The sequence below is a fragment of the Symphalangus syndactylus genome, chromosome 7 (assembly GCF_028878055.3).
Source record: "Symphalangus syndactylus isolate Jambi chromosome 7, NHGRI_mSymSyn1-v2.1_pri, whole genome shotgun sequence".
Lineage (NCBI taxonomy): Eukaryota > Metazoa > Chordata > Mammalia > Primates > Hylobatidae > Symphalangus > Symphalangus syndactylus.
This window is the reverse complement of record NC_072429.2, coordinates 100,893,192-100,917,615: the sequence shown is the minus strand read 5'-3', so window position 1 is coordinate 100,917,615 and position 24,424 is coordinate 100,893,192. Positions and strand designations below refer to the sequence as shown.

At 37.4% G+C, this 24,424-nt stretch overlaps 1 pseudogene; it reads right to left on the bottom strand.

The window, feature by feature from the left end:
* Window positions 1-10,790: 10,790 nt before the first annotated feature.
* On the bottom strand, window positions 10,791-10,973 carry LOC134737173 (ATP synthase subunit ATP5MJ, mitochondrial-like; annotated as a pseudogene).
* Window positions 10,974-24,424: the final 13,451 nt, after the last annotated feature.

Sequence of the window (24,424 nt, the reverse complement as noted above, 5' to 3'; positions counted from 1 at the left end):
TTGAGGAGATGTGTATGGGGGCCAAGTTGACAAGGGATGCACTGAGATGATCTTTCTGATGTGTCAACTGCACTTGGCTAGACTTCTCAGTTAATGAAACACTCATCTAGGTATTGCTGTGAAGGTATTTCTTTAGATATGATTAAAATTCATAGTCAGTTGGCTTTAAGTTAGCGAGATTTTCCTAGGTAACCTGGGTGGGTCTGATTCTACTGAAAGGCCTTTAAGAGCAGAGCTGAGGTTTCCCTGAAAAAGAAGAAATTCTGCCTGTGTTCAGCTGCTTCTGCCGGTGCCCTAGAGTTCTGCTCTGCTCTTCTGGATGGCCTGTCCTGTGGATCTCAGGCTTATCTAGTCAGCTGCTACAGTTATGTAAACCATTTCCCTGCAGTAAAATCTATTGCTATATATCTCCTACCAGTTCTGCATCTCTGGTTGAACCTGACTAAATAAGCCTGGCTAAAATGACAATTATAAAATATTAACAGGGATTATTTCTTGGAACTGGGATTGAGTTTTAGGAGATGTCCTTTACTTTCTTCTTTGTTCTATTCCATGGTGTCCAATAATTTTAAAAGAGCATTGTAAAATAAAAACAGTAGTTAAAAATAAGCTTTTTTACAAAAATAAAATAGTTAAATGTCAGTGATTCCTAATCATTACCTAAAGCCTAATTCCATTCACTAAATGTCTCAGAGAACTCTAGTATTTGTAACATTTAGAGTTTCTGAAAACATAGTTTAAAAACCCTTTAGATCTTGTCTTTTCCATAGAATTGAACCAAAAAGATGTCTATATTGTCATGTCTTGTGCCCTTTTTGTTTCTTGAATGTTTATCAAGCCCAAGGGCCCTATATCTTACTCTTCTTTTCTACTTGCTGTGAACCATGTACGTAGGGCTGAATACATTATAGGTCCCCGTCAATGTTTCTTCATAGGTACAGTCCATATACATAAATGTGTATGGTCTAACTTCCCTTAGATAACTTTTGTCTAGTAATTCACCAAATATCCACATCATCCTTTTAAACTAGAATATGAGCACTTAGTTTTAAAACATACTAAACATTAAATTATTTCATCCCTATTTTCCTTATTATATAACTATAATTTACAGACTATATTTTTGTATAGTTGAAATAGCTATGCACTTACTATTTTGTACTCTGCACTTTTATGAATAATATTTCAAGCCTATATAATCTTGAGTCAACATAATCCATAAACTTGTCTTTTTAATGATTATAGAGCAATCCATCATGTAAATATGTCACAGTTTGCTCATCTGTAGCTCTATTTTTGGACATTTGGGTTATTTCCAGTTTCTTTCTCTTATAAATAATGTGACTGTGAAGGCTTGTTTAGACCAATGGCTTCTAAAATTTTCTCTTTGAGGTCATTTAGTTAGGTCAATATCTCCAAAGATGAATTATTTGGAAAAAAGACATGAGCAACTTGTTACTTATTGCCAAATTGCTTTTTAGAAAGATTAAAACAATTTACAGCATCATCAACAATATATTTCCCTGAAGCCAAATTCAGGGAATGTATTAATCAAGTCACATTGGATTATTAAGATTATTAATTTTTGCTAGTATATAAGGTATAAAATGGCATTAAAGTTGCTTTAAATGTGCATTTCCTTAATTGCAAGCAAAAATGTTCTTTCTTCCATCTGGTGACACACTGTCTGTAAATCCATGTCTGTGAATTGTTCATCTTTACACTCTGAATGTTGACTTTGTGCATGTATTCTCTCCTTATATGTGGTAAGTAAGGTGTGTTTTTAAAACGTTTAATGTATTCTGGTAGGAAAAACAATGGCCACCCAAAGATATCCACGCACTAGACCCCAGAAGCTGTGAATAGGTTAGCTTACATAACAAAAGGGACTTTGTTGATATGATTTAGGGCACAGGGGAAATTATCCTGGGTTATCTGGATGGGCCCAATCTAATTACATACATATTTAAAAGCAGAGAACCTTCTCAGTCTGTTTGGAGAGAAAAATGATGACAGAAGAACATTCAAAAAGATGTAATATTGCTAGCTTTGAAGATGGAGGAGGGGGCCTTGAACCAAGGAATGTGGGTAGCCTTTAGAGTTTGGAAAAGACAAAGAAATAGATTCTCCCCTAGTGCCTCCAGAAAACAAACAAACAAAAACACAGCCCTGCTAACACCTTGATTTTAACTCAGTGGGACCCATGCTGGACTTCTGAACTACAGAACTAAAAAATGATAAATTTGTATTGTTTTAAGCCATTGTGTTTATGGTAATTTGTTATAGCAGCAATAGAAAACTAATACACTTAAACAATGCATTCAAGAAGTTTTGCCATTAAGGGAAGGAAAGAAAAGGAATGCAATTTACAGTATTTACAACACATTTTTTCTTAAAACTTCCACACTTTCAGATCTAACGTAGCTTCTGTTTGGATGTTGTTTACTCTCCTTTCTCAGCCAGAAGAGTGTATTCCCTGGGAACTGGGTCTTTTATCTCTGCATCTCCAGGTTTTAATCTTGTGCCAGGCACAAAACTATTCAGTATGTTCAAAAAATAAATAATTGTGGATGTTAAAAGACACTCTCTGTCTTTCGCCAGGATGGAATGGTGACAACATTTACACTTGTGCCTTTAACCAAAGGGACATACTGTCATGGCTATGGGCATGATGCCCAGATCTTTGTTAAGTTCTTGTTTTACTACCTATTGTCTCTCTTTTAACTGCCCTCTCAGCTTGCTTTCCTGTGTTCTAAAATAAATGTGCTTGGGCTCTCTTTAAGAAGGGGAAGTAAGCCCTCCAGGGGTTAAAAAGAGCCTCACCCTCCTTCTTAGAATGTCAGGTCAGTTGAGGAAACTAAGTCATGGGACAGAAGTTCTAACTCCTTTCGAACGTTCTCTCTCCCTTGCAAAAAGTATGTGGCAGAGTAACTCTGGTTCACCTATCTCTGGCCCCTCCTACTTCTGGAAGATACTAGGAAGAAGTGGCCTTTCCCACCCACCTACAGTTAGGCATGGTCAGATGACTTGCTTTGGCCAAAGATAGGTAAGCAGAAGTGTCACTTCTGGATGGTAGCTTCTTAATAGTTGGTGCAATTTTCTACGGCTTCCTTCTCCCATGTCTTGGTTTGGTACCTCCATAGGCTGACCCTGAGGCAAGGATTTGAGTGCAAATAGTTTGAGAAGAAACACCAGTAAGGGAACAGGGAAGTAAGACAAGCAAGGAAAGGAAGCCAGCAAAGGGTGCCTTATAAAGCCAGTAATTGCTATTGGCAACTGGATTTCAATACTACTGGAGAACGCTTGGAGTCAGGGTAGAACTTGCTGCAGAATTATTCCAGTTGAGGCTTGTGTACTTATCCACCAATTCCTTATCTGTTGCTGGCTGAGAGCTGCTTCTGGGCATAATAATTCTCTAGCACTTCCAGTTTTCCCTGTAAGCATGCTCTTGGAGCTAGACAACCACTTATTAGAGCAAAGGGTCATAGGTGTTTGAAGAAAGCAGCCACTGGCAGGTTAAAGTGAATGTCAGTGAGGGTGTGGCCTCAACAGTGTCTGCTATGCAGTGCTTCAGCTATCATGAAAGTACAAGTTGATATGGAGATATTGAGCCATCATGGAGGGTAGCTGCCCTATGATTACCCAGACCTGGAGCAGATTTTGTGAGAGACATAAGCCACTGTGATGAGAGAGAGTATTTGTCACCACAGCACAATATAGTATAATACTGATTATTACAAAGTATAAATTGAGTGTCATCATGCAGATGGGATTTCAAAAAAATTTCTTCGTATCCCATAGCTTCCCAGAAAAACATTTATTCATCCAGTTCAGTTTAGCAAACATATATAGAACACCTGGGAATGATCCTTTCAAGTTATAAAGAAACATGACATGCATAGGTTTCCTCATGTGACAAGGTTATATTTTATGACTCCATATGGAAGTAACAAAGACAAAGTAGTTGCATGGCTAGGGCTTTTGGAAGAAGAGGAATTGATCCTTTAGAATATAATTTAGGTTTTAGCAACTGACCTATTTGGTTTTCCTCTAAGAAGCAAAATCTGTTACTTTCTACTCTACTGCTTTGTGGTTATGGTGTCTCAGCTACTCTCTGTAATCTCTACCACTTCTCTAGGTTACCAACTGCCTATACTTTACTCTTCCTCCTATCTCAGAAGTGTGTCTTATGCTTTCATTGCTTCATAGATCCCATTGCCTTAGGACCTCTATTGATCCCCGACCTCTGTGGCTTCAAGGTTTTGCTCACATGTACAAGAATTGCAGCTTTTCACCCTACTACAAACAGCTGACTTCTTTTGTGTATTTCACATTATGACTCTTCAATAGAGGATTTGATTGCTTTAGTTGTCACAATTGGCTATGTTGGGCTAAGCTCTTCTCCTTGGACATTGCAGAAGTTGCAATAAAGTCAGTTGTTCATGACTGGCCTAATGAGCTGTGGCTAGGGTGACAGGGTCATTTGAAGCCTTTACTTAGAAATAAATCAAATATACTTACTACTGCCATTCATTTATTCATTATCAGCTAATTTCTATGCATCTACTAAGTGCCACAAACTGTTCTAGGCATCGTGGTTTGTTTCAGGTACCTATTGCTGCATCACAAACTACCCCGATACCTAGTTGCTTAAAACAAGAATCCTTTATTATATTTCATAATTCTTTAGGTTGACTAGGCTCAGCTTGAAGTTTCTTCCTGTCATGTTGGCAGTGGCTGAGTTATCTTAGTGCTCAACTAGGCTGGAACATCCAAGATGGCTCATTCACATGGCTGGCAGTTAGTACTGTCTATTGGTTGGGATCCTAGCTGAGACTATCAAATAGAACACCTCAGTTTTTCTCCTTATGGCCTCTTTATGTGGCTTGAGCCTCCATAATAAAGTTGCTGGGCTATAAGAAGAGTGAAACGGAAGTTTAAGGCTTGAGCTCAAGAGTAATAGATTCTACTGGTCAAAAGCCACATTATATTGGTCAAAATAGCCACAGAACCAGCCAAGTTAGAAGGAGAGGGGAAATGAAATTCCACGTTTTGATGGAGGAGTGAAATGTGCACACTGGTCAAGGAGAAATCAATTATGATGATCTTTGGAAAATATGTACCATAGCCAGCCCTGTGGCCAAAACAGTGAATGTCTCTCCCACATGCAAAGTCATACTCATCTCTTTCCCAAAAGTCATGTTCCACTGTGGCATTGTTGCAAGGTCCAGAGGCTTATCGTGCAGGTCAGATTCAAATATGAAGAACTCCTTGAGTGTGGTCTCTTTGGTGCATCTCCTAGGGGTGGAGAGATCTTTGAACTAAAATGGTTGTCCATACATCACACATATAGTGGTGAGAAAGGTGCAGGATAACCACCATAGACATCTCTAATCCAAAAGAAAGTGAGTACAAGTCTGCCAGATAGAGAAGACAGATATGAGCATCTCGGGCAGAAAAAGCATTGTATAAAAAGAGACAAATCTGAGAATACCATGGTGAAAATGTAGGCTGAGCAGAGTGAAGCTGCCAGAATGCACCTGGAAGAGCAGGTTATGACTCATTTGTGAAAGGCATGTAATAAGATATTATGGAGTTTGATCTTCATCAGGAGATGATTTGGAATTAGTGGAGGTTTTTCAAATAGCAGATTCTCCCTGTTCAGTTGCCTTTTGGAAAGAATGACTGAGACTTTAGTATGGAGACAGAATTGGGTGGGGGGAGGTAGTCAAGACTTCAGATATGCAGAAAGTTTGAAGAGGAACTTTTCTAACAGTATAAGAAAGAGAAGATGAGGACATGAAACTCAGTGACAATGTTTTGTCTTTATGACACCAACTTTTCAGTAGAGAAAAGATGAGGTTGTGGGCTGGAATTAGAACTTAGTTTATAACTCACTCTTGCCTGGACCTGGTTTTGTAACCTGGGCAAGTATTCCTCAATCTCTTGGCCTCAGTTTCCTCTTTGAAAATAATGGTTTCTCCATTTTGGGTCATTGTGAGGATTACATTGGATAATGCACATAAAACACTTAGCATGAATCTGGCACGAAATAAGTGTCCCATAGATATTAGAGGGATGATGATGGTACTGACATTGTGCCATATGGTGTGTGACATAGATCCAAGTTCATTCTCCTCAATCTTATTAAATGGTATAATGGAGATAGCTTGAGATTTGGAGACAGAAGGGGCTAAGTCTCAACACTGCCACTCATCAACAGTGCCATTTTAAAAAAGACAACCAACTTTTGTGAGCCCCAGTTTCCTTATCTACAAAATGGGGTCACTGTCTTCATACAGGGCTGTTGAGAAGTTCTAGGTACAATAAGATATGAGAAAACCTTTTGTAAATGATGAGGCTCCAAACACATAAATAGTATTATTTATCTGATTGTTCCTAGCTGCTATTCAGCATGATTCCATTCCTTGTTACTTCTGGTACATCATTAAAATTTTAAGACTACCAAATTAGAAAATTAGAAATCAAAAGAGACCAGTTTCACAACCAAAGAAAGTAGCACTCAGCAAGCTCTGAACTCTCCTTCAAACTTTGGCTCCTGAGACAAAGTGGCGCATCTCCCTTCACAAAGGCTACAAAGCTGCAGCCATATTCCTACCCAGACAAGAACAGGGCATGTGGTAGCCTTGAAAACCCAGACAGAGAACACAGTGCACAGAGGTTCTGCTCCCTGAGGTGCCCAGAGCTGGTGCCCTGACTTTGAAAGGGTAGACTTTCATGGTGTCTATTTCCTAGATGCCATTGCAAACAGAGCTCATGCAGAGAAATGCTGTACCAAGCCCATATTTTAATATTGGAGAATTTACTTCATATGAGCTTCACGAGTAGTTTGCCGCCAGACTGGCTGCCTAAGACCCATTTGCGGGGGGCTTATAAACAATTGTATCCACTCAGATATTTATTATATCTCTAACATGTACTAGTACTAACCTGAACTCTAGATGCAGGGATACAGCAATTAACAAAACCAAGTTTGGACTCACATGGAATTTACACTTGAATGTGGGGATATAAGTGATAAATACATAAATATATCCCATGTCATATGGTCACAAATGCTATGAGGAAACACAAAGCAGGATAAAGCAGGGCTGCTTCCATCTGTGGCTCCACCATCTCCTACAGCTCAGCATCTACACCTGCAAGCTGGAGGCAACGAAAAGAGGACATGGAGGGGGTACCTCCACTTTAAAAAAGCCTTGGTCTGGAAGTTTTACACGTCATTTCCTTTTGTATTTTATCGGAGTGAACGAGCCACATGGCCACAACTAGTTGCATGGGAGAAACTTAGAAATTTAAGCTTTATCTGAACAGTGGACTCTCAGCCACCCCTGCGTTCAGTAGAAGGGGACAGTTTTTTGGTGGATCTCTAGTTTTCTTTACCGTAGTCCGTGGTCATCTTTTCATCACTATTGTCCTATTGTCATGAAAACACAGTTTCATGTGTAAATTAGAAATTAATATAAGGACCCCAGACCCTATTTTTTTTTTAGTGGTATTGCCAGCTTAATAGTTTACTCTTCGGTTGTGCCTAATGGGTGATTCAAACTATCCAAGGGATTTCTAAATTCAGTTAGTATGTTTTTTATGTTTTTTTTTTTTTTTAAATTTTATTTCTTTTTTCAAATCAGTTTGATCACTTAACAACTCTTGTTCTAATACTGTAATTTCAATCCCCTCTTTTCTTTCTTTACACACATTGAGTATCCTAATTTGATCCTCACTGTGTGATTATTTCAGTGTTTGTGGTCTCTGTGGTCTTCATCCCATTTGTTTCCTAGGCGGACTGTCATTGAAGATGGCTTATTTCCCTTGTGCATGTCTGTGTGTAAACTTACTGAACTCAGAAATTTATTCTTTGAGGCCTGAATTCAGGACATTTCTCCCCAGAGGAACTGGGCTTGCTATCTCCAGGCACCTGGCAGCACTAACAATCCAGATCTATGCTACAATACATTCTCAGCTTGGATTTTTCTGGCTTTACAGGTAGGTTGGATTCCAGGCCCAAACTTATGACAGGGTAACTTGTGGTTATGAATTTTTAAGCAAGATGTCAAACTAACCTCTTAAGAAAATAAGACTTAAGAGAACAAGCAAGTTTTCTTATCTGCCTATGTGGAACACCTTTTTTTTTCTTTTCTTTTCTAGTCAACTCTTCTACTGTGAATGTCGTCTTTTAGGGATCTTGACTTGATACAAAGATCTGATTCGATTTCTTTCCACTTCATGCAGGCTGTAGACTTTATTTTCATGTGAACTATTAAAACTGAAACCCAGCTGGGCGCGGTGGCTCACGCCTGTAATCCCAGCACTTTGGGAGGCTGAGGCAGGTGGATCATGAGGTCAGGAGATCAAGACCATCCTGGCTAACATGGTGAAACCTCATCTCTACTAAAAATACAAAAAATTAGCCAGGAGTGGTGGCGGGTGCCTGTAGTCCCAGCTACTCAGGAGGCTGAGGCAGGAGAATGGCGTGAACCCGGGAGGCAGAGCTTGCAGTGAGCCGAGATCGTGCCACTGCACTCCAGCCTGGGCGACAGAGCGAGACTCTGTCTCAAAAAACAAAAAACAAAAACAAAAAACAGAAAACTGAAACTCTAAGCCACCACTGTTGGGGAATACCCCAGGGCAGCCCCTGGTTTCCTTCACTTCATGACTTTCTCCTTATTTTTGGCTTCTGAGAATGTCTTTTATTTTCTTACCTGCTCAGTGGTACAGAAAAGAGATTTTAAAATGTTTTCTCTCTCATTTTAGGAATATGTCAAAGATAGTTGAAAATTATTTGCAGACATTGGGGAGATACCTAAATATAATGAGCATGAAATTATGACTAAAATAAATTAAAAATCCTAAATATTTTGCTATCTTTCACCAGTCTTCCTATGGAATCCTAAAAAATGTAAAAAAACATATCTTGTGGAACTGCAAAAATATTTCCATTTGAGCTTGTAGTTTAAATTTTCGGTTAATTCTTTTTGAATTTTCTAGGTGAACAACTACATCACATCCATAAATTCTCATACTTTTACTTCCTCCTTTATTGTATATTTTTGGAAATTTTATATTTTTCTCCTTTTTAGTTTAATTTTTCTGAACAATGTAGAGTGATAGTTATAAAGGATATGATTGTCTTTTTTCTGTCTTTCTTTCTTTCTGTCTTTAATATAAATATATCTAGTGTTTCCTCATTAAGCAAGGTACTATAGTTGAAATCATATTTTATCATGTTTAGGAAGCATGTATGTATTTTTATCCAGAGTTTTTTGGAATATCAAGAATGGAGTTTACATTTTGTAAAAGCCTTTCAGCATCTATGGAATCAATTATGTGATTTTTCTTTTTGATCTATTTAATATGGTGAATTATATTAATACATTTTCTAATATAAGTGATCTTTTCTTAAACGCCACATGTTCATTGTGTATTTGTTTTTTTTTATGGACTGGTGAATTTTGTTTGCACTGATATTAATTCTTTTGTTATATTAAGCAAGATGCTATAGTTTCGATCAGACTGCATTGTGATTAGGAATTCCCTGGGTAACCACTGAGAACTCACCACCCTGGCTGGTCAGAGCTATTGTCTTTTTACCATGTGAGAGCTCTGGGGAATTCTATGTTTACAACTCTCTGGTTCTTTTTTACTTTGTCTTGTGATGTTTCACTCTTTTGCATAATCCAGCATTCATCAGACTCAAGTAGACCTATATGCAAATCTCTGGGTCTTCTCATCTTCTTAGCTCCCTCCCATCCAGATCCTGGCCCACATCTTCCAACTGTCTCAGTCTCTCCAAACTCTCATTTCCATCTCTTCATTTTCATGAGGCTACTAGGCTCTGCATGACTCCTCCTACCTGTACCCATAACCCAGAAATTGACTTCAAGCAAAATGCTGCAGTCAGTATGGGGCCCGGTTGTCTGTTTCTGTTTTTTCATGGATCACTGTCTTGTGTTGTCGGTTGTCCAATGTCTGAAACAGTTGTTACATACGTTCAGTTTTCCAACCAAAAAAGCTTAAGTCTAGTCCTTGTTACTCTACCATAATTGGAAGCAGAAGGTTTTTGCTTTGGCTTTTTAACTATAGTTCCTTTTATTTTTATATTGATTGCTCTACGGATTACATACGCATCATTAACTTATAGTCTTCTTAGACCTTATACTGAATTACTTCAGGAAAAATACAGAAAACTTGAGATAACGTAGTTGCAATTTTTTCTCATCCTTTTTGCTGTTTTTTTTTCATATATATTGCATCTACTTACATTTTTGGGAGATATAATTCACATACCATATATATGATTCACCCCTTTAAAGTATATAATTCAGTGGTTTTTATTATATTCACAAAGTTGCAAAACCAGAACATTTAATCCAGAACATTTTTCTCACTCCTAAAAGGCAATACTCATTAGTACTCACTCTCTATTCCTCTCTACCCCCAGACCCTAGAAACCACTAATCTATTTTCTGTCTCTATGGATTTGCCTATTCTGAACATTTCATACAAATGGAATCATATAATTTTGACATAAATTTTAAACCTAACAACACGGTGTTATAATATTTGCCTTAGAGAGTCAAATGTCTTTCACATAAATTAAGAGAAGAAAAGACATGTAGTTCGTTTTAGTGTTGCATCTCACAGATACACTTACTCATGCCATGAAATAGACCACACTTATGCAAGTGTACAGCGATGTTCTGTGTTCCCATCTAGCACAGCTTGTGTAAATTTACAGGCGGACTGATGTTTCGTCTAAGTAAAACTGGTTAATAATGACCATGAGCGGGTGCAAGACTCAATGCTTTCTAAGCTTTACTTCTTTTATCAGCACTTCTGATTTTATAAGCAATAAGGCTTATCAACCCCATTCCTACCCAAATCTCCTGGCATGCTTGGGTATAGGAGGGCTTCATGGGGATCCAAACATTTTTAATAATGCTTTGGAACATCTCAGTGCAGAACCAACAACTCAGGCTGCACCTGAGCCCCACAGCCAATGACTATAGTTTTTATATTCATCCACAGTCTACTATTTTTGGTGCTCTTTATTCCTTCCGGTAGATCTGAATTACCATATGATGCCATTTCTTTTTATTCTAAAGAGCTTCCTTTATAGCATTTGTTGCAGTTTTCCCTTCCCTGTTTCAGACCTTGTGCCAAACAGAGCCCTGGGGATCTTCTGTGATGTAACATATTCGTTACTTGATAAGTTGAATTTTTCAAGGAATTTGTTCATTTTATCTAAGTTATTGAATTTATTGGCATAAAGTTGTTCACATTGGCCGGGCGCAGTGGCTCAAGCCTGTAATCCCAGCACTTTGGGAGGCCGAGGCAGGCGGATCACGAGGTCAGGAGATCGAGACCATCCTGGCTAACACGGTGAAACCCCGTCTCTACTAAAAACACAAAAAATTAGACGGGCGTGTTGGCGGGCCCCTGTAGTCCCAGCTACTCAGGAGGCTGAGGCAGGAGAATGGCGTGAACCCGGGAGGCAGAGCTTGCAGTGAGCCGAGATTGCACCACTGCACTCCAGCCTGGGGGACAGAGCAAGACTCCGTCTCAAAAAAAAAAAAAAAAAAAAAGTTGTTCACATTGCTCCTATACTATATACTTTTGATACCATGGTTTCTCTAGTGACATCCCCTTTGAATACTGATATTGGCAATTTGCCTTTTCTCTATTTTTCTCTTGAGGTTTGCTAGGGGTTTATGAATTCTGCCACAAGGAGTCAATTTTTGATCTTATTAATTTTCTGTATTTTCTGTTTTTTATTTCATTGATTTCTGTTATGTCTTTATTATGTTTGCCTTTCCACTTATTTTAGGTTTAATTTGCTTATCTTTTTCTAACTTCTCTAGGTGTTTAGTTATTTCATTAATTTTAAACCTTTCTTCTTCTCTCATATAAACAATTAAGGTTATTACTTTTCCTTTATTATAACTTTAGTTATAACCCATAGATTTTTATATATTATACTTTTATATACTTTATTCTGTTCAAAATATTTTCTAATTTTCCTGGTAATTTTTTCTTTGATGTGTGAGTTATTTATAAGTGTATCGTTTAAGTTTGAAGTATTTGGGGCTTTTCTAGCTATTAGTGACATCTTTTCATTCTGGCTTCCCTAGCTCTGAACCCTATAACATGTGATCTTTGCAGGGCCCTGGGTAATCTTGTCTTGCAGTCCAACTATGGTAGCCTGACTTCTAAGGTGGCTCTCAGTGGTCCTTCCACCTCCTGATCTACATGCCCTTACAGAAAGAATCCTTTCCCTTTGAGTATGGGCTGGACCTAATGACTTGTTTCTAATCAATAGAATACAGCAAAGGTAGTAGCATGTTACTTCTGTAATTAGGTTATAGCATATCATCACTTCTGTTTTGCTAGCAGAATTGTTGGCTTTGATGAGCAAGCTGCCATGTTGGAGAGGCCTATATGGCAAGGAACTGAGGGTAGCCTCAAGCCAACAACCAAGAAGGAACAAGCCCTTAGTCCAACAGCCCTCAAGGGACTGAATCTTTCCAACAATAGGAAATTGAATTTGGAAGAGAATCCTCCCCAGTTGAGCTTTCAGGTGAGACCCTAGCCCTGGCAGATTGCAGCCTTGTGGAAGTCCCTGAAGAAGAGGACTCAGGTAAGCCATGAATGGATTCCTGAGCCACAAAAGCCAGGAGATAATAAATGAGTGTTATTTTAAGCTGCTACATTTTGGGTAATTTGTTGAGCAGCACTAGATAACTAAGGAGATGCAGTGAATCCTATGCATACTTCTGGGGCCGTTCCCATGTGCAGCTCCCTCTTCTTAGGTATCCTGCCCTGGAAATCTTAATAGCTTTAGTAGCCCAGAGCTCTGATCTCTATGCATGTCTGGTTATTTTAAGGGCAAAGGTTGAGTTACAAACATCTTAATATCCTGCACAGAACCTAAGTTAATACTAAGTAAATTTCTAATGAGTGTTCCTTTAGTGTTTGACATATTTTCCAACTTGAACTGCCCCAATGCAGTCTTGGTCAGGGACACATCTTAAAGGGAGTATGTGAAAACCTTTGCAGGTCTCTCTAAGTTGGAGCCCCAGGGCTTCATGTACCTTCCTTCTACCAGCTCATGTGTGACAAGTCACTCCTTCTCTTTCTAGACCTGAGTGGAATGGTGTCTTGCAGGATGTGGAATCTGGCTTTTCCAGTGGCCACCAGGTGGCTGGATGACATGGCCTGGCAATGTAGGGGAGTTAGCTGCCTGTGGGGTAAACCTTAACCAATAGGAAATGGGAGCCATGCAGAAACTGGGCAGATAGATTCTATTTCCTTTCTCCCTTCTATAGATTTCTCTGAGGTACAGTTCCTCTTTGAAGCCCTTTCAGAAAAGTCCCATAGTTCCAGGAAATGAACCGGCTCAATGACCTGCTACATCTCTTTGTGACTCATTGTAAAGGAATAGCCAGCACAGTAATCCAGCCTTGCTTTACATCTTTCCAGAGGACCTAGGCTTAGAGAGATGGCACTCATAGTTTATCTTTGCTTTCCATGTTCATCTCAATAAACAATTTCTGCAGAGTATACTTTAGCAGAATAAATAGAACTGTACTCACCTTTGATAATTCACATAGTCAATGTCACATATTATCGTGTGTCATATTCTGCCACATTTTGGATGTCTTCTCAAAGACATCTAAGTTTCTCAAACTCTATGCTAATGGCAATGGATGTTAAAACTGACTGATGTAGGAAACAGTCAATTTGAAGGAAACAATTGAACACATAGTTTGCAGGTGGCTCCTAGATTTCATAATGACTGGACAGAAGGAATTAAAATACTTTTAAAAGTGGGCAATTTTCCGACTTTCCACGTGAAACTCAATTGTGAATTTTACTTTTGCTTTTGCCTGCATCCCATGTCACCATCCTGCCAGGCTTCTTGCAATTTCTGCCATTGCTCTTCAGGCCCGTGAAAATATAAGGAGATTTGTTGAAAGGGCAACTCATAAAGAAAGGCAGAGACCAGTGTTAGTTGGTTTAACTCCCTTCTCTAACCAGTTCTGATTTTCAAAAGCATATTGCGTAGAAGTAAAAACTCAGAAATGTAGGGTTGCATGTACGTGCCTGATCCTTTCTTTCCACTATACTGCATGCAGTCACATGAAAGCATTCCCCACTAAGCCTCTGTCTTCATGTAAATTAGGCGCAACTTATTTTCCCTTTAGCCTCAAAGCTTGATAAGTATAGTCAGACCAAAAAGGCCATTAATAAAAACAGACCCTAAACATTAAGAGAAAGTGAGTTACTTCTAATGCTTTTCATTATTTTGGAGGAGCAAATTACAGGTTCTTTCATTAGCATACTCAGAGTTCGAGAGAGGCTATCTGGGAGGGTAGCAGTAACACAGTTTCTTCTCCACTCTGATTTCCTTGCATTTACTGTGTCTCCATCATGGTTTGATGGAGCTCATCAAGTCTGGAGGTTTGGCAATCATGTGATTCTATGGTGGTTCTTAAAATTGCTCTGATCCTCATATGTATTAGACATGGGACATCAGATGGAGGCCTCTAATTTAGCTCATAAGATAGGGTTGAGGAAAATTAAAGGAGCATCTTTCCAGAGTTTGACACCATTGAGCTAATTCTTGAAAGCTAAATGGGAGCTGGCCATGTGAATACATGAGATGAGGGAGTTCTAGAAATTAAAAAAGATGTTTTAAAACGATTTTTGCCTTTAGTGAGTAGACCATGGTGTATAATCATTCGTTGGATATTGAGCTTTTATTTTGCCTCAGAGGCACTTTCCTTGGATGATAATAGGATGTACACATAGTGGGAATAAAATATAAGACAATCTGTACTACCCAGAGCTAAATAAATATATAAACAAGTAAAATAAAGCTTTTCTTATGTTATTATCTTCTAAATAATTTCCTACTCAACTAGCCTCCTCTCAACCTAAAAGCATGTTCAAGTCATCTCTATCCAGAGATAGAAACCCTTATCTATCAGGTAGGGCTCTTTTGAAGTTGAAGCTGAGACAGAAAACTCGACTCTAACTACTTGACTAAAAAGATAACTTACGAATATTAAGGTGTAGGGTTAGTCTAGCTCCAAGGAAAGCTGGATAGAGTGGCTTGGATAGTGTCACTAGAACCTGGTTTCCCTCCATCTCATAGTTCTGACTTCCACTGTGTTGGTTTCATTCTTTGTTAGGCTTTCTTCTTATGGGGCAAGAAACCACAGAACTCAGAACTGCTTTTCAGTTCAAATATACCTCCTTGCAAAGAAAGAGTACCTGCCTTCCTGATAGTTCAAATGAAAATTCTAGAATTGAATCTAGATGCCTTAGATTTCAAAGAACTTGGGTCATTTCCCCATCCATACCAATTCTTGGGTTATTTGCCAAAAAACGATTGCGAGTCAAATGCTGATGATACCCAGCATGTCCGCTTTTGGGTCATATGAAGTGCATGGGATGGAAAAAGAGAAGGTGCAGCATCCCCATAGCAATTCTTTTAGAATTGTTATCAGAAGCAGGGAGGTAGGTGCTGAGCAGCCAAAACAATCTATGTTGTCTGCCATATTGCTTATGTTGCTTTCTCATCATGCTAGCACCCTGTTTATCTTACTCGTTGTATGACTTAGCAGGTTTCTTAATGCTTCTGTGCCTCAGTTTCTCCATCTATGAAATGGAGACAATAGTACTTCACAGGGTTGCTGTGAGGATACAATTAAGTAATGTACATGGAGAACCAATTGTGTCCCAAACTGCTCTCCTTGATGCCTCCTTTTGCCTCCATCCACCATTTAGTCTCAAAGCTTCTATCTCTTGAATTCACTTATTTCTATTCCCACTGCCACTGCTGTATTTTGGTTCTGTGCCATCTTTTCCTTAGCTATTTTATTACGTCTTTTGGCCCCAAGTTACTCTACTTGCTAATCTTTTCTCCATTTTAAGAACCTAGTTTCAGGAACCCAGTTCCATTCAATTGTTTAATACCATTGATTTCTCCATTTTAAGATCCTGGTTTGAAGAACCTAGTTCCAAGGATTAAAAAGAGAAATCCTTGTTCCTTGAAGTGTTTCGGTTAGATTTAAGTTAATCGAACTCTTAAAACTTGGGATTGCATTGAATCTGGGAGGATTTAACACATTTATAGTGTAAAGTCTCCTTATACAGAAAAATAGTTATCTTTCACTAGGTCACTATTAGTTTATGATCTAATAAAAAAATAAGAGTAATAATCATGTCACTGATGATTCAAGCTTGTTTTTCCATTCAATAAATATTGAGCATTCACTATGTCTAAAGCTTAGTGCAAGATAGGAAGCAGTTACATTAGATAATGTGAGAGACTGGCTATGAGAATTATAGGCAGTTCGGAGGGAGTAAGCTCAATTGGCAGTTGGGCATTGAAAGATGAGAGATCTGGTTAGGTGGAGGGACAACAGGAGGTGATGAGTGAAGGTTAGGGTAAGGAAGCTGGGCTATCAGGAGTGTTTGGGGAGACCCATGTTATGGGAAGAAATGCCATGCCTTGAAGGCAGATTTTGTTTCCTAGAAAACAGTCATATTTTGAAGGCTCTTGCTAATTAGATACTGGAAATCTTTTTTAAAATTATTATTTATTTATTTATTTATTTATTTATTTATTTATTTATTTGAGATGGAGTCTCGCTCTGTCGCCCAGGCTGGAGTGCAGTGGCGCGATCTCGGCTCACTGCAAGCTCCACCTCCTGGGTTCACGCCATTCTCCTGCCTCACCCTCCCAAGTAGCTGGGACTACAGGTGCCCGCCAGCATGCCCGACTATGGAAATCTATTTATATATTTAGTTTGTTTTTTCGAAGATGATTTATTAGTAAACTTTTTAACAGCTTTGAGACATAATTGACATACAATAAACTGCATCTATTCAAAGTGTGCAGTTTGAGAAGTTTTGACATATTTATATACCTGTGAAACTATTGTCTCAAAATAATGAACCACCATCTTCCAAAATTTTCTTCTGCCTTTTTGTCATTCCTCCTTCCTGCTCCTCCTATCCATCTCCAGGCAAGCACTGATATGCTCTCTGCCATTATAGGTTGTTTGTATTTTCCAGTATTTTATGTAGATATACTCTTTTTTTTTTTTAGATGGTATGCCTTCTTCCACTCAGCATAATGATTCTGAGATTCATCCATGTTGCATATGTCCATAGTTTGTTTTTATTCCTTAGTTATACTTTATCATACTTATCTATTCACCTGTTGATGGACACTTGGTTTGTTCTGAGTTTTTGGATATTACAAATCAAACTGCTATGAACATTTACATATAAGTCCTTCTGTAGACACGTGTTTTTATTTTTCTTGGGTAAATATTTTGGAGTGGAAAGTCTGGGACATATAATTGGGATGTATTTAACACTTTAAGAAACTGTCAAAAAGCAGTTGTATCATTTTATATTCCTGCCAGCAATGAATGAGAGTTCCAGTTGATCTACATCTTCACATTTAATATGTTCAGTTTTATTAATTTACAACATTTTAGTGAGTTTGTAGTTGCATCTCATGGTATATAATCTTGGTTTACATTTCTGTGATAACTAATGACATTAAGTATCTTATGATATATGTATTTACCATATATATATTCTTTTGGTGCAAGGCCAGTTCAACTCTTTTGTCCATATACTTTTTATTATTTTATTTTATTTTTTATAATATGTTTGCAGCCCAGCCTGGGAAGCTGCAGAGCATGACTGTTCCAGGAAGAGCTATCTATATTTTAAATTGAAGTTTCTTTTTATTGAAGTATAATGGTTCTTTTTATGTTCTATCTAGAACTCTTTGCCGGATATTTGAAAATAGTTCCGGCATAATATATCTTTTTCCATCCTTAAAAAAAAAATTCTAGTTTTTAGAATGGTTTTAGATTTATAGAAAAATTGAGAAGATAGTACAGATACTTCCCATATATCCCTCACCCAGTTTCCCCTATATTAATATCTTACATTAGTATGGTACATTTGTTACAATTAATGAGCCAGTATTGACACATTATTACTAATGAGAATCAGATAACCTTAGTTTTTACCTAATGTCCTTTTTTTGGTTCCGGGATCTCATCTAGGATACCCTGTTACATGTAGTTGTTACGTTTCCATAGGTTCCTCTCAACTCTGACAGTTTCTCAGACTTCCTTGTTTTTGATAACTTTGGCAGCTTTGAGACATACTGGTCAGGTATTTGGTAGAATGTCCCTTGTTATGGGTTGAATTGTGTCTCCCCAAAATTCATACATGGAAGTTTTAACTCTTATACCTTGGAATGTGACTATATTTGGCAATACGGATAAAAAGATACTTAAGGTTAAATGAGGTCATTAGCATAAGCCCTGTTCCAATATGACTGGTATCCTTATAAAAAGAGATTGGGACACACACACAGAGGGAAAACTATGTGGAGATACAAAGGGAAGATGACCATCTATAAGCTCAAAGGAGAGGTCTCAGAAGTCAATCCTGCCAGTATCTTGATGTAAGTCTTTGTTCTGTTGCTTGCGTTGACTGTGTTTTTTCTTGCATTTTCACATGGCTTGCACTTTTTTTGTTGTTGTTGCAAGCCAGACATGATGCATTGAATAATGAGATCTTGGGCAAACAAGTTTTAATATGAGGTTTGATGTTAATATTTGCTGAATCTGTAAGTGCCAGAGACTTCAATTTCTTCTAGTGTTCTTGTTTTTGTCTCTCCTGTTGTCTTTGGAATTTTCCAAGAACTCCTTAAACAGTGTCCTCACCTTGCAGCTCTTTCAACTATAGTCTACTCTTATTCTACTAGAACTCTGTTGATAAGGTGGCAAGGTGTGGAAATAAGAAGCATTCTATAACCTTATAATAAGTCTCAGTTTTTTTGTAAGCATGTGTCCCTGGACTGTGGCCTCAAAAGTGATTCTTAGCTTTTCCCACTCCTCTGCAGGGAGAAAAGGCTAAGGGGGATGTTGTTTAGTAATTTTTTTTTCCCGATCAGATAAGGCTCTCGTAGTTTTCATCCCTCAGTTTGTATGTCTCCAGCAACTTCTGCTTTAGGTCAGCAGATCTGGGCTGTGATTGTCTATATTTGCCTCTATCAATTTTGGGGTGATGGTTTGCCCTGCAACCTCAGTTCTTTCATGGGTCAAAAAAAAAGTCATTGATTTTCAGTTTGTTCTACTTTTTTCTTGTTGTAAAGACAGGAGTGATGACTTCTAGTTTCTGTATATGTCACAGCTAAAACTGCTCCATTCTTTTAACGTATCCACATTGCTATATTAAAATGAGTTTCTTGTAAAGAACATCTACTTGGATCTTATTTTTTATACAATCTGATAATCTCTGTTTTTTAATTAGTGTGTTAAACAATTTGCATTTTGTAATTATTGATATGGCTGGGTTCTACTGTTTTATTGTTTTCTTTTTCTCCTTCCCTCTTTCCTTTTTTGGAGTTTTTGAAGTTTTTTAGTATTCCATTTATCTATTGGCTTTTTGACTAAATCTCTGTGTATCATTTAAATGAAAACTGGCTGTTCTAAGAATTACAATATACATTTCTAACCTTTTGTGGTATAATAAGAATTAACATTTTATTACTTCAGGTAAAATATAGAGACTTTTGAACCTTATAGCTTCCTTTATTCTTCACCATTTATGTTAGAATTTTCACATGTATTAATCTATACACATTGAAAACCCCACCAGACAATGTTATAGTTTCTACTTTTGACAGTCATGCATATTTAAAAAAAACTTACAAGGGGAAAATTATCTATTATACATTTTTATCATAAACATAACCTGATTTAAATTGCACAACCTCAAATTCATTGTTTCCTTTCTTTCTGTTTCCCCTTCCTACTTTCTAAGGTTTGTGGAAACACTGAGCTCAACCTGTCATTACTCAGATCTTTACTATTTTTGTTTCCTATTTTATGCAACACCCAAGTTAAATAGCCTCTCTCTTACGACACTATTGATGGGAATGTAAATTGGTGCAGTCTCTTTTGAGGACAATTTAACTCTGCTTATCCTATTTGTAAAATGCATACTCCTTTTGATCCAGCAATTCTCATTCTATGAATTTATCTTACAGGTATGCTATAGTCTGAATGTTTGTGTCTCCTCAAAATTCATGTGGTAAAATCTGAATCCCCAAAGTGATGGTAGTAGCAGGTGGGGCCTTTGGGAGGTGATTATGTAATGAGAATGGAGCCCTCATGAATGGAATTAATGTCCTTATGGAAAGAACTCATAAGAGAACTCTTGCCGCACCATGTGAAGACACAGCAAGAAAGTATCATCTATGAACCAGGAAATGGGCCCTCACTAGACACTGAATTTGATGGCAGTTTTGTCCTAGACTTCTCAATCTCCAGATCTGTAAGAAATAAATTTCTGTTGTTTATAAGCTACTCAGTCTATGGTATTTTGTTGTAGTAGCCCAAAAGGACTAAGAGAAAGTATTGTCATATGTGCCCGAGATTTATGTATAAAAATATTCATTATAACATTGCTTATAATAGTAGAGGGCTGGAAACTCATTTAAATATCCATCAATCAGGAACTGATTAAATAAATCATATTATAGCCATACAGTGAAAGATTCTGCAGCCATAAAAAATAAAGAGAACCATGTGCACACATATGGAACCATCTCCAGACATATTGTTAAGCATAGGAAAGTAGGGGCTACAGAACGTTGTGTATAGTATTCTCTCATACATATGCTAATAGGTGCATAGAATATTTATGAAACATTTTATAAGAAATGTGTTACTGCATCTGAAAAGGAAGGGATTAGGGAACTGGGAACATTAGTGGCATAAGGTATAAGGAAGACTTACTTTTTAACATATTCCCTTTTGTATTGTCTAATTTTTTTAAAACCATATGCAAGTATTTTTTTCAGTTTGAAATAATAAACAATACTCTCACTTCTGGCCATAGTCAAGTAACAGAGATTAAATTTACCCTCTTGCCCCAATCATCTAAAACACAAGCACAAGTATATGAAAATGACAGTTTTCACATATAGAACAGAAAGCAGGAGAGTGATCTCCCAGAGAAGGTAAACAAACAAAAAGAACCTATGATCTACCCCAGCTTACTGCCTGGAGAGTCTCCAGACCAAAGCTCAAGGAGGAGGAACCCAAGTGGAGCTCAAAGTTCTCTCTGACTTGAGGAGACAGAGTTGAGAATTTGGAAGGAGGGGATAAAACACGACTAGAATTTTTAAGGCAGTATACCTGAGGGAAGAGAGCTTCCCAGAAAGAGAGCTCAAGAGATTCCCAGAGTTCTGGAGACTTCAGTTAAGTATTGCTTACAGCATGAATGTGAAGAAAACGAGGCTGGGGAAAGAACTACCAGAAGAAAAACAGGTGGAACAATCCCTAGAGTTCACACAGAGATGAAAATAATTCATGTTGCCCCAAGCCAGGGTGGAAAAACCTTGCAATACACAGGGATTTGGGCAGAGTAGTTAAAAGTGTTAGCCTTGGTAGTAGAGAAAAAATTAGGCCTGGAATAAATACTTCTCTTGTCCTGCCAACCATAGCTTAAGAGGATCAAACTGTTACCAAGCTACTTAAAACTCTAGACTATTTAAAGAAATTTAAAGATACCTACAACCCAGAATAGTAAAATTCACAATGTCTGGCATCCAATAAAAATTTTCAGGCATATGCAAAGGAGAAGGAAAACATAATTTATAATGAGGATAAAAATTAATCTATACAAACAGACCTAGAAATGATGAAGATAATAGAATTAGTAGACAAGGATATCAAAGTAATCATTATAAATATATTCCAGTATGTTCAAGAATATGGAAAAAAAGTATTCATGTCAAGAGAGACACAGAAAATATATGAAGACTCAAAGTGAAATTTTAGAGATGAGAGATACATTGGACAGGATTAAAACAGATTAGACACTGTAGAAGAAAAGATTACTGAATCTGAAGACATAGCAATAGAAAATATCTAAAGCAAAACACAGAAAAAACACTGACCAAAAAATAAATAAATAAACAGAGCATCAGTGAACTGTGGGACAACTTTAAGTAGCCTAATACATGTGTATTTTGAGTCCTCAAAGTAGGAGTGTGTGTGTGTGGTTGAGTACGATATTGAAAAACTAATGACTAAAAGTTTTTCAAATTTGATGAAAAACTTACAGATTGAAAAAACTAAATAAACCTCACATACAAGAAACCTGAGGAAAACTACATGATGGCACATCTTAAGTTTCTTGAAACTACTGATTAAAAGAAATACCTTAAAATTAGCCAGAAAAAAAAAAGACACATAATGGATAGAACAAGTATGAGAGCAGACTTCCTGTTGGAAATAATGCAAGCAGAAGACAGTGGATCATCTTTAAAGTACTGAAAGAAAAACTGTCAATCATTTTGACAATAGGATTTTATACATAGCAAAAATTAATGTCAAAAATGAAAGCGAAATAAAGACTTTTTCAGACATATAAACTGTGAAAGAATGTATTAATAGCAAACTTGCTGCAGAAAGTGTTAAAGGAAGTACTTCAGGTGAAGGCAAATGATACCAAAAGGAAATCTGGATCTATTTAAAGGACTGAAGAATACCAGAAATGGAAAATATATGGGTACATATCAGATACATTTTTCTTATTTTTTAAATATCTTAAAATATAAGTGACCATTTTAAACAAAAATAATGCCATTAGGTTGTGGGGTTTATAACATATATAAAAGTAAAATGTGTAAAAACAGTACAAAGGCTTAGAAGGGGAAATATAACTGTATTGTTGTAATGTTATGCAATATGTGAAGTGGTATATTACTACTTGAGTGTATATTAATTGAGGACATATTATTACTATGATACAGTCATCATGAAAAAAGGCATTCAGTAACAAAGCCATCACTAAAATCACAAAAGCAATCATATAAAATAAAAGGTGTACCTAATGAGTCAACAAAGAAAATAAAATGGAATAATAAAAAATAAAGAGGCAGAAAACAATGAAATAAAAACTGAGGTGACAAATAATAAACAAGGAACAAAATGGTAGATTTGAACCCACACATATCTGTAATCGTATTAAATGAAAATGATCTAAGCATTAATTAAAAGGCAGAGATTGTCAGACAGGATAAAAAGGCAAAACTCAATGGTATCCTGCTTAAAATAAACCAAATTTAAATATAATAATACAAATCTGCTAAAAGTAAAAAGGTCAAAAATATATTATGCTACTACTAATAAAACAAAGCTGGAGTGACTACATTAATATTGGACAAAGTAGATTCAGAGCAAAGACTATTACTAGGAGTAATGAGGATCATTTCATCATGACACACTGGTCAATTAGAGAACATAAACATTTTAAATGTCTATGCACCAAATAACAGAGGTTCGAAATGCATGAAGCAAAATACATGACAGAACTTTAAGGACAAATAGACAAGTTCACAATTACAGTCAGAGATATCGATACCCCTCCCGCAAAACATTTCTAACTTCCCTTTAAACTTCTTTAACCAATAGGTAATTTATAAATGTGTTGTTTAATTTCTGAATATTGGGAGACTTAAATTCCAAATAGTGCCAGGCGTGGTGGCTCACACCTGTAATCCCAGCACTTTGGAAGGCCGAGGTGGGTGGATCACCTGAGGTCAGGAGTTCGAGACCAGCCTGGTCAACATGGCAACACCCTGTCTCTACTAAAAAAATACAAAAATTAGCCAGGTGTGCTGGCGTGCACCTGTAATCCCAGCTACTGGAGAGGCTGAGACAGGAGAATCTCTTGAACCCAGGAGGGCAGAGGTTGCAGTGAGCTGAGATCATGCCATAGCACTCCAGCCTGGGCGACAGAGCAAGACTCTGTCTCAAAAAAAAAAAAAAAATCCAAATATGTAGGGATTTTTCTGTGATTGACTTCTCATTTAATTCTGTTTTATGCTCAGAGAACATATTTTGCATGATTTCAATTTTTTTAAAGTTGGACACAAAATTCCTGAGTACTCAGCAATCAGCTCTCAAGACTCCAGTACACTGTGATGGCCTCAAGGTTGGTGCCCAGGACCTTCAGCTGCCTGTCAGAAGGATCTTCGCAGAGAACTGCACTTTGTTATGAGTGCCACATACAAGATACTTAGAGAATGTTTTGAAGGCTTGTAAGATGAACTGCAAAGATGGTAAAATGATCAATGGACACGCTGGAAGTTGGAAGATAACTGATCAACTGTCACTGCCAACATTACTGGTCTGCTTCTTCACATCCATACTTTGGAGATGAAGAGTAGCACTGAAGTAGTACTGTGCTATGACAGTGGACAATCCATTTTAATGAAAACCTCTCTACTCCCCTCCACACACTGAAGTTGTGACTTTGGTGGGGTACGTCAGCGTATCCTTAG